This window comes from Zingiber officinale, chromosome 11B (assembly GCF_018446385.1).
Source record: "Zingiber officinale cultivar Zhangliang chromosome 11B, Zo_v1.1, whole genome shotgun sequence".
Taxonomy (NCBI): domain Eukaryota; kingdom Viridiplantae; phylum Streptophyta; class Magnoliopsida; order Zingiberales; family Zingiberaceae; genus Zingiber; species Zingiber officinale.
The window spans coordinates 35344502-35356229 of NC_056007.1; the positions used below are offsets into that span (position 1 = coordinate 35344502).

General features: G+C 36.3%; 1 non-coding gene across 1 annotated transcript; it reads right to left on the reverse strand.

Moving 5' to 3' along the window:
- Nucleotides 1-10712: 10712 nt before the first annotated feature.
- On the reverse strand, nt 10713-10818 carry LOC122035576. The gene has a single exon (XR_006127116.1). It is a non-coding gene; the product is annotated as a small nucleolar RNA R71 (small nucleolar RNA).
- Between the last annotated feature and the right edge of the window lie 910 nt (nt 10819-11728).

Genomic DNA, 11728 nt, shown 5'->3' on the forward strand with positions numbered 1-11728 from the left:
TGACTTGGGTTAGACGAGTTGAGTAAATTTTTATGTTTAAGTAACATTTAATTTTCAAAAAGGTAAATTTTTCAACTTCGATTTAAACTTTTCAAGAAATAAAATTTTTGCCAAAATTAATTTTTAAGGCTAATTTTGGAAATAGTTAATTTTTTAAATCAGGTTTGAAAATTAGGTGGGATTAAACTTTCACATTTTTCAAATACTTAGTTAAATTTAACTTTTTGTAAATCAATTTTCAAACATAGGTTAGGTTTTAAAAGGCATTTTTCAAACATACAAAATTTGAGTTTATTCTCCCCCTGAACTTGATACTTACTCTAACCAGCTGTCTAACCAATTAGCTACTAACTGACTATCAGAAGATAGTAGCTTTCACTTGGTTAGTCAGATTAAGTTAATTATAATCAGTCAGTGTTTGACTTGACTGATGAACTTTAATCTGATTAATGTCTGAATTGTATTTAACGTCCAGACTTATGTTGATGCACTGAAATAAGCATCTTAAGTCCAGACAGTTGGCCTATGCATCTCACCCCTTGCTATGTTTGTCAAACACAAGCAAGGTAAACCTAAGGTGTTGGTGAGATGCTAAAAAACTAGTCCTATGGGTACATGCTTTCTAAGGATTCAAAACTAGTCTAAGGCCAAAACAGTTTTTGAAAATCTAAAAATGGAAAGTTTTGAAAACAAACAAATTTGACTTATAATTTGAAAGAGTGATTTTTGAAAATAATTTTGAAATTGAAAATTCCTAGTCTATTGAGCACATTCCTAATTTTCGGCGTAAGTTGCTAAACTCACTTTCAGGGAGTGGTTTTGTGAAAATGTCAGCTAAATTTGATTTGGACTCAATGTATTTGAGTTCAATATCACCTTTAGTAACATGATCCCTGATAAAGTGGTGCTTAACTTCAATATGTTTGGTTCTTGAATGATGCACAGGGTTCTTGGTTAAGTTAATTGAACTTATATTGTCAATTAATACTTTTACATTTGTAATGTTTAAGTTGAAATCTTTTAGAGTATGCATCATCCATAGTAATTGTGCAACACATTCACCTATGGCTATGTATTCTGACTCAGTTGTAGATAGAGTAACACAATGTTGCTTTCTACTAAACCAGCTAACAAGTGATGAACCTAATAATTGGCATCCTCCACTTGTGCACTTGCGGTCTAATTTACATCCAGCATAATCTGAGTCAGAATACCCTATTAGTTCAAAATTATTGGTTCTAGGATACCAAATTCCTACATTTATTGTTCCTTTAAGATATCTAAAAATTCTTTTAACTTGTGTCAAGTGGGATTCCTTAGCACAAGTTTGGTATCGTGCATACATACTAACTGCAAATAAAATATCAGGTCGGCTTGCAGTTAAGTATAGTAGGCTACCTATTGCACTCCTATAATATTTTAGGTCAACTGATTTTCCATTTGGGTCATTATCTAAGATTGTGTTTACTGCCATAGGTGTTTTTATTTCTTTTGTATTTTCCATTCCGAATTTTTTAAGTAATTTTTTAGTGTATTTGTGTTGATAAATGTAATTTCCCTCATTTGTTTGTTTGATTTGTAATCCTAAGAAATATGTTAATTTTCCTACTAGGCTCATTTCAAATTCTTTTTCCATTAGATTAATAAATTCCTCTAAAAAATCTGAATTTGTTGAACCAAATATTATATCATCTACATAAATTTGTGCAATAAATATGTTTGAGTTTAATGATTTAACAAACAAGGTTGGGTCAATTTGACCTTGTTTGAATCCTTTAGATGTTAGGTATGATGTTAGCCTTTCATACCATGCCCTGGGTGCTTGTTTAAGTCCATATAATGCTTTCTTTAACTTAAATACATAATCAGGGTGTTCTAGACTTTCAAACCCAGGAGGTTGACCTACATAAACTTCTTCTTTTATTAGTCCATTAAGAAAGGCAGACTTAACATCCATTTGGTATAGTTTGAACCCTTTATGGGCTGCATAACTTAGTAACATTCTAATGGATTCTAATCTGGCTACTGGGGCATATGTTTCATCATAGTCAAGTCCTTCAACTTGACTAAATCCTTTGGCAACCAGCCTAGCCTTATTTCTAGTAATTTCCCCAGTTTCACTTAGTTTGTTTCTGAATACCCATTTTGTTTCAATTATTTTCTTATTCTTAGGTGGTGGAACTAGGTCCCAGACCTCATTATGCTCAAATTGGGCTAGTTCTTCTTGCATAGCTATTATCCAATCTGGGTCTAGTAGGGATTCATCCACAGTTTTAGGTTCAATTTTTGAGATTAATGAAATTTGACTTAGGTTTCTAAAGGATGATCTGGTTTGAACTCTCAAGTCTGGGTCACCAATTATTTGATCAATTGGATGATTTGGGTTAACCCTTATTGTTCTAGGAGGTTGATTCTCTTGATGTTGTTCCTCTTCTTCATGACTTAGAGTTTGGTTGGTTTCTGGAACAAACTCAGGTGTTTGTGTAGATCCTATGTCTTGTTTAGTTTCTTCAAACTTTACATTAGTAGTTTCTTCAATTTTTAAGGTAACCTTATTGTAAATTCTGTAGCCTCTACTATTTAGGGAATATCCTACAAAAATTCCATTTTCAATTTTAGAGGTGAATTTTCCTAAGTGTTCTCTTGTATTTAAGATGAAAACTGGGCACCCAAATACCTTAAAATATTTAATATTTGGTTGTTTATTATAAAACAGTTCGAAGAGCGTTTTGTTATGAGTTTTATTTATTGTTGTTCTGTTCTGGACATAGCAGGCTGTACTAACGGCTTCTGCCCAAAAGTATTTAGGTAGGTTATACTCATTTAACATTGTTCTAGAAGCTTCAAGTAAGGTTCTATTTTTTCTTTCTACAATTCCATTTTGTTGGGGGGTTTTAGGGCATGAGAACTCATGATGGTAACCGTTTTCTAGACACAAACTGTTAAAGTGGTGATTTTTAAATTCTCCCCCGTTGTCACTCCTAATTCTTTTAATTTTAATATCTTTTTCGTTTTCAATTTGTTTGCAAAAATTTGAAAAAATTTCAAAAGTTTCATCTTTATGTTTTAAGAATTTGACCCAAGTAAACCTAGAATAATCGTCTATAATTACTAAGCAATATAAGTTTCCATTTATAGATTTGACTCCATGGGAGTCAAAAAGGTCTAAATGTAGAAGTTCTAAGATTGAGGTAGTTTGTGGTTGATTTGTTTGTTTGTGGGTTGATTTAGTTTGTTTGCCTTGTTGACAAGCATTACATATGGTTGAATCTAAGTTAGGTAACTTTGGTAAGCCTTTTACAAGTCCATTTAGTTTACTTATATTTCTAAAGTTGGTGTGAGACATCCTCCTATGCCATAACCAAGTTTCTTCTTTTTGTGTTAAATAACACTTAATGGAAGAAATGGTTAAGTTGATGACATAGATGTTGTCTTTTCTAAAACCTTTTAGGCTTATGGTAGGATTATCTAGATGTTTAATTGAGCATTCTGTAGATAGAAATTTGACCTTATACCTAGTATCACACAATTGACTTATACTTAGAAGATTATATTTAAAGTTTTCAACAAGTAAGACATTTGTAATTATAAAGTTTAATTTTAATTCAATATTACCTATACCAATTACCTTGAGTTTGCCGTTGTTTCCAAAGGCAACTGTTCCTAGGCTTTTGTAAGTGAGTTGAGTGAACTTGGTGTGATCTCCAGTCATATGTTTGGAGCAACCACTGTCCAAAATCCACTTGGTTTCCTACAGTAAGTAGGATTTAAAGTTAGTCTTTTGAGCATGTATTAATTTAAGTTTAAAATTGAGATTTTGAAATTAATTTTTAAGTTAAAATTAAAATTTTGAAATTAATTTTTAAGTTAAAATTAAAATTTTGAAATTAATTTTTAAGTTAAAATTAAAATTTTGAAATTAATTTTTAAGTTAAAATTAAAATTAATTTTTAAGTTAAAATTAAAATTTTGAAATTAATTTTTAAGTTAAAATTAAATTTTTGAAATTAATTTTTAAGTTAAAATTAAAATTTTGAAATTAATTTTTAAGTTAAAATTAAAATTTTGAAATTAATTTTTAAGTTAAAATTAAAATTTTGAAATTAATTTTTAAGTTAAAATTAAAATTTTGAAATTAATTTTTAAGTTTGAATTAAAATTTTGAAATTAATTTTTTAAGATTAAAAATTTTGAAATTAATTTTTAAGTTAAAATTAAAATTTTGAAATTAATTTTTTAAGATTAAAAATTTTGAAATTAATTTTTAAGTTAAAATTAAAATTTTGAAATTAATTTTTTAAGTTAAAATTAAAATTAATTTTTAAGTTAAAATTAAAATTATTTTTTAAGTTAAAATTAAAAATTTTGAAATTACTTTTTAAATTAAAATTAAAATTTTGAAATTAATTTTTTAAAGCCTTATTCATCTCACCAGAACTATATTATCAATCAGGGAATCCTATGATTTTGTGAGATGAAATTGGTTTGATTACAGATTTTTGGTTTAACTTGTGTTAGATTCAGACTTAGCTTTGGTTTCCACAAATAGGCATTCTTCGGATAAACTTCTAAGCTTGGTGAGTCACAAGGACATCATTAGAAGTAACCAACCTTTCGAGGTTTTTCGAATAGTCCTATCCACGGAACTTAGTACTAAATCTTGGTCTAACTGGTTAGGATTCGTTTAAGGGTAGCTTCGGTCAGTTCCACTTGGCCAAATGCACCAGATCGAAATCATATCTTTCTAGACATGCGATGCCCAAGTTTCCCTAACGTACTATCATCCAAAAATTTCACCAATACCATGATTCAAGTTAAACTTGGTCTCTAATTCTAATTGCCCTGCCGGGTTTGTTAGTTTTGGGTTACCCTGTCGGGTAAGTTAGTTTTGGAGGTGCCAGCTATTCTGGAGCCTCCCCCTGAATTATTGGCCATTAATTTAAGTTTTAATTTTAGGCTTGTGTCGATTCTTTTTATAGTTATAGTTAACTTGGTGATAATTTTGTTGTTTTTTAAACTATTTAGATTTTGAATTTGATTTAGGTTTGTATTTTGGATTTTGGTTTGATTTATTTATATAATGTATTTTTTCTTTAGGTATATAATATTGATTAAGTCCTACTTGCGTGGTTAAACACGCTTTCAGAACCCAAGCTAAATTGGTTGACTTGTATTGGGTTATTAATGATTTGAAGGTTTTATTTGAATTCGACTTATATCCTAGTCCGGTTTTATTATAACATGCTTTTTTATTATTTAGGATTAAGTCTAGATTTTTTGATCTTGTTGTAAATTTTTCTAGCATTTCTTTTAAATCTTTAACATCATTTTTTAACGATAGATTTTCCTCTTCAAGTGTTAGATCTTGAGTTGGATTCGAATTTTTTAATTGTTCCTTGAGATTTTGATTTTCCTCAAGAAGTGATTTGTTTTCATTTTCTAATTTAGTTAATTTACTGTTTAAACAGGAAATAATTCTAAAAAAAATTTTGTTTAAATTAAAGTATACCTCATTCGGGCCTTCGGAAACGAGTACGGACTCGTGGCTTGTTTCGGGTTCAGACCCGTCTTCATCTTCCGACTCGTTTTCTGTTTCGGCTTCGCGGGCCATCAGTGCGAGGTGGCTTTGATGTTTCTGCTCTTCTTCCTCCGATTCGTCCGAAGAGTCGTCCCACGTTGCTTTGAGTGCCTTCTTTTTGGTTGGCTTTGGTTTGTCGAACTTTAGTTTTGGACATTCGTTCTTGTAATGTCCCTTTTTGTTGCAGCCGTAGCAAGTCACGTTCTTTTGTTCTTAGGGAGAGCTGATCTTTTGAAGATCCTTTTTGCTGAAGCTCCTCTTTCTCCTGGTGAACATTTTTCTTACCAAGTTCACCAGGTGTTCTTCGTCTTCAGAATCTTGATCGGAGTCTTCTTCAAGTTCAGGCTTGCTTTTCTTTTCTTTGGAGGAACCTGCAAATAGAGCTATACCTTTCTCGGCTCAAGCATTAGTTTGTTCGTGTAATTCTAATTCACAAAATAGCTCGTCCAATTTTAAGTTGGAAAGATTCTTAGAAATTTTGTAGGCATCCACTATTGATGCCCACAAGCTATTACGTGGAAAGGCGTTTAAAGCGTACCTTATTAAGTCTCTGTTCTCCATTTGGTGGCCTATCGCATGAAGCCCGTTGAGGATGTCCTTGATCCTCGCGTGTAGTTGATTCGCTGTTTCTCCTTCCTGCATTTTTATATTAAAAATTTTATTTAGAAGCAGGTCTCGTTTTGTTACCTTAGCGTCGCTCGTTCCCTCGTGCAGTTCGATCAGCTTGTCCCATAGCTCTTTAGCGTTTTTGTGTGGACCGACTCTGTTCAGTTCTTCTCTTGTCAATCCGCACTGTAGAGTGTTGATCGCTTTATTTTCTGTTGATGCTTTTTTCTTGAGATCTGCTGTCCAGTCTTCAGGATCCACTAGATTCCCGGCGTTGTCCACTGGAATTTTGTAAGGTTTCGTAATGCTCATCCACTGGTCGAAGTCTGTTTTGAGGTAGACCTCCATGCGCTTCTTCCAGTAAGGGAAGTCGTCCCCGTTGAAGAGTGGAGGTCGCACTGTGCTGAATCCTTCTTGTTGGGACATTCTGTGCACAGGTAAATAACCAAAAAATATCCCAAGACTTGGTCTTGGATTAGTATTGCGGGAAGAGAAAAATAGAAAAAAAATCTAGATTCGTATTGCACTAATTTAAATTGATTAGAGAAATATTAAGTTAACGAAACACCAGTTTTAAAATTAATTATTAAAAAAAAAACAATTCACCCCCTGTCTGATTGGTGGTTGCACCAAATCAGAGCAGTACCTGCTCTGATACCACTTGTAGGACCGTTAGATTCGATAGAGGGGGGGTGAATATCGATTCGAAAAACAAGAGTTTAAACGCAGCGGAAAAGTAAAATAGACACAATGGTTTTTACTTCGTTCGGAGCCTGTGACGACTCCTACTCGAAGGCCCGTGGTCCTTGACCACTTTCGTTGGGTAATCACTAGCAATTCGAAATGATGATTACAAAAGAACCGTACAGGGAATGCTAATGAAAACTAAAAACAAATACCGACAAAAGGGAAAAGAACGGAGCGTAGTGTCGGAGCTTTGTTGGCGTCGCACTGAGCGTCGAGCAGCAAGACCAGCAGTAGAAGAGTTCTCAACTTGATTGATTGATCTGAAGCTCCTGTCTGGGGCTTCTTTTATATGCTGTTCCGGGCGCCTGGATTCCTTCCGGGCGCCTGGAATGTGACGAAACTGCTCAAATCGAGATGCTCCACGTGGCGACGACTTGGCTGGATAAAATTCGCCTTCCGGGCGCCCGGACCACCTTGTTCCAGAAAACTCCCTTTTCCTGCAAAACAAAGTTAGTCCGAGGCAAATATACATCCTGTAAAACAGATTGTTATAAGAAGTTGACGATGGATAAACAGAGTATGACTTAGATTCCGTCTTTCCGAGACCGGAATCTAGTCACGATCTCAACTTAGATATCCGAAATGGATCTAAGTCGGATCGACGCCTAATGTTCCCTTCCCGGGAACGCGTCCTCACAGTCACTCCCTTCCAGTGACTTACCTTGCTTACCTACCAGACGTCCGGTCAGCCCGTCGACCCGTCTGGACTTCTCGCCAAGCGTCCGGTTAGCCCGTCGACCCGCTTGGACTTCTCGCCAGCTATCCGGTCAGCCCGTCGACCTAACTGGACTTCTCGCCAAGCGTTCGGTCAGCCCATCGACCCGCTTGGACTTCTCGCCAGCTATCCGGTCAGCCCGTCGACCTAGCTGGACTTTTCCTGCACACTTGATCAAAGTGTCAGACAACAACACAACTAACTTAACCTATTTGTCATTCATCAAAACCTGGGTTAGACCGTTAGTGCTACCCGCACCAACACAACCGACTTCTGCTGCTCCGCCGCGACAAGTTGTTTGGCCTTTTCCAGGTCGGCCTGCAGACGAGCGATCGATGGCCCCTGGGAGGAGGAAGCTTCTTCGAAAATCTTGAGCTTCTTCAGCTCGTCCAACACTTGAGCCAATCGTTGGCACATGGCGATGTTCTCCACCCAGGCATTAGTGCCTATCGGAGGTAACTTATGAATTGATAATTGAGAATACTAACCCCGGTGGGCATCTCCATATGACTATCGGCGAGCGCGCCAGGGGATTTCATCGTCACTCGTGCCCTTGCTTCCTCCCAGACACGGGCGAGCCGACCACGAATATAGACTTGATGTTGAGGGGAGTTGGGTTGGTTGCCCGATGCTAGAAGTGTTGGACCCCGTGGTTGTTTTGGTGTGATCAACCAAGTTTAGGTTAGGTCCTGTTTATCTGATCTCTGTGTCTAAGTGTGCAGGAACTTAGGAGCGCAGGAAGTCGAGCATGATGTGCATAGATTATATACTCTTTTATGCATGTTTTTACGCACATTTACATACTTTGAGCATGCTTGATCTATGCATTCTTATACTTCCAGATTTCCTTTTAGCATATTTACTCTTTTGGTTCGGAGATCTACTTTTTGTGCATTTTCTGTACACAGGAGTCAAAATTGGTGAAGGTTATGCGTCCTCGGACAAGCTTGGAAGGAATTGAAGGGAGAGAGCATAAGGCCGTGTACCACACACGGCCGTGTAGTTCTAACAGGAAGGGAAGAGGACATGGTCGTGTGAATCTCACACGGCCGTGTCTTGATTTGAAGAAATTAGAGCAGATGCCTTACATGGCCGTGTAGATCTACACGACTGTGTGAGGTTTCCAGAGGCCAAGCAGGTGGTGGCCGTGTGCACCACACGGCCGTGTAGCATTTCCAGAGAACATAAGGGTCCTCAGCTTTGGCAGAGAAGGAACTGGACATGGCCATGTGAATCTCACACGGCTGTGTCATGGGGCCGTGTGGCGCCCGATTTCCTCCTCTATTTAAACCCTCCTTCATGAATTGAAAGGGGATCTCTCTTCCCCTTTGGGAGAAGGCAAGATTTGGTGGTATCCTCTCATTCTTGGGAGGATTTCTGGGCGATTGACGGATTTCGACTCCGGAGCGAGGATTGGATCCGAAGACGAGGCTTCTTCGTAGATAAGTTTTCTCTTTCCCCCTTTTCTTGGTTTCTTGGATTGGGGATTTAAGAAATGCTTGTAATCTTTATTTCTTCGGGTATTCTTCCTCGATTCATGGAGTAGATCTTGTATTCTAGGATTAAGGAAGTATTTGTATGATGGATTGATGTAATCTCTTATGGATTTGTCAATTTCTTGTTTCAATGACATTGTCTTGCTTGTATCAATTAGATCTTGAATGATTAATAGTGATTTGCGCTTAATTCTCATTCTTGATTGATTTTTTGGATTTCTTGTGGACTTAGTAAAGATAAACTCTCACTCGATCATCCGAGGGATCCACGTGACAGGTGCAAGCCCTTGTAAGGACGTTTGAGAGATAATCTTGAAGAGGAAATAGGAATATTCAAGAGAGTATGATGGATCTTGTGATTAGTTTCTTGTATCTTGATAGATTAATAAGTTGTGGGCTTCTATGTTGATATCCGAGGAAGGCATAGTAATAGGTGCGCTTCTGTGTAAGGACAACGTAGGTTCACGTCTAATTGATCATATTTAGATACATTTCTGAGTCCTTAGCCGGTTATCTATTGCAAGAGAGAACCGGCAACTTTCTACAAGTGTTTGGCAATTGAGGGATAAGAATTGGTGAACCATTTACATTCAAGAAATCTTACAAAGAAACTGAAACTCCTAGAATCTCCCCTTATCATAACCCAAAACACTAAACTCTTGTTTGTTGATCTTTAATATTAGATTTGTTTACCTTCACTTTGCATTTGAAACAATTGGATAGTTGTTTAGCTAATTCGCATTGAGGCATTTCTAGTGCTTATTCCAGTCCCTGTGGATACGATAATCTTTTATATTACTTGCGACATTTCCGTACACTTGCGGAGCGTAACAAGTTTTTGGCGCCGTTGCCGGGGACTGCGCTATAACATTAGGAATTATCAATTGAGTTAGACTAAACATAACATTTGTTTTCCTTTCATATTGCATAGTTGTAACTAATCATTAGATTTCTGTTTTTACTTTCTTGTATAACTTTTACTTCTTGTTAATTCTTTTTGTACAAATTCAATTCTGCATTTTTTATTCTTTTATTTTTTTTCTTTTTCTGTTGAATTGTCATTTGCTATCTTGTTCTTGTGTATGCGAAGATCTAACTTTGCAGGGGAATTCTTTCCTTTTGACCCTGAGATTGACAGAACTTTCCATAAAAGAAGAATTTTGCAAAGGCAAATTGAAGAACAGGAACATTTGAACATGGCGAATAGACCACTCAAGGATTATGCAGCACCTTATGCAAGAGGTTTTCGATCTAGTATTTCAAGACCTTCAGTGGAAGCTAATAACTTTGAGATCAAACCCGCAATTATATCTATGGTGCAGCAGAACTAATTTGGTGGAGGACCTCATGAAGACCCCAATCAACACTTAGAGGGTCTTTTATGAAATATGTGGTACCATGAAAATGAATGGAGTTCCTTCAGAAGCAGTTAGATTATTATTATTTGGGTTTTCTTTAAGAGATAGGGCAAAGCAATGGTTGAATTCTTTGGCCCCTAATAGCATCACCACTTGGGAGCAGTGTGAGCAACAGTTTCTTGATAAATTCTATCCACCAAGCAAAACAGCTCATATGAGGAATTTAATTGCAAGCTTCAAGCAAACTGACTCAGAATCTCTTTTTGAAGCATGGGATAGATATAATAGTATGCTCAGACAATGCCCACATCATGGGTTGGAAAGATGGTTAGTGTTGCACACTTTTTATAATGGTATCAACTATCATACCAAAGTGTCCCTTGATTCAGCTGCTGGAGGGGCACTTATGAATAAAAGTTTAGATGAAGCTGAAGAAATTATTGACAGTGTAGCACAAAATCATCATCAATGGGCAAATGAAAGAAGTGGTGGCTATTCTTCTGTAAACCCAACAATTAAAGCATCAGGGAAGTTTGATGTAGATGCAGTCACTCTTTTGTCTGCAAAATTGGACGCTCTTACAAAGAAATTTGAGAATATGGGAACTAGTGCTAATATGGTCAATGCTATTAGTACATCTTGTGAAGTATGTGGGAGTTCAGAGCACTCAAATGACTCATGTCCATTGGGAGCTATCACTGCACAAATCAATCAACTGGAACAATGTGATGCAATCATGAGTTACAATCAAAGGCAGAACAACCCATACTCAAATACTTATAACCTTGGATGGAAGAGTCATCCCAATTTTTCTTACAGAAATAATCAAGATCAAGGACCATCTATGGGGGCAAGACCAAATTTTCAAGCTGGGCAACAAAATTTTCAACATCTATCTTCTCAAGGCTTACCAAAGTCAAATATTGAAAAGATGCTTGAAGAAATTATCTCAAGTCAGAATGAAATGAAGCAAGATTTAGCAAAGCTCATTCAGAGAATGGATAATTCTGAAAAGCATCAAAAGATCCAGGATAGTCAAATTGCCCAACTAGCTTCCTCATCATCCAGAGCACCAGGACAACTTCCAGGAAAACCTGATGTGAATCCTATGGAGCATTGCAATAGAATTGAGCTTAGGAGCGGACGGACCTTGGGAGACTCCCAAGTGACTGCTCCAAAAGGGATACAAAAAGAAGAAGAGCTCTCTCCTCTTATACCAAATCAGATT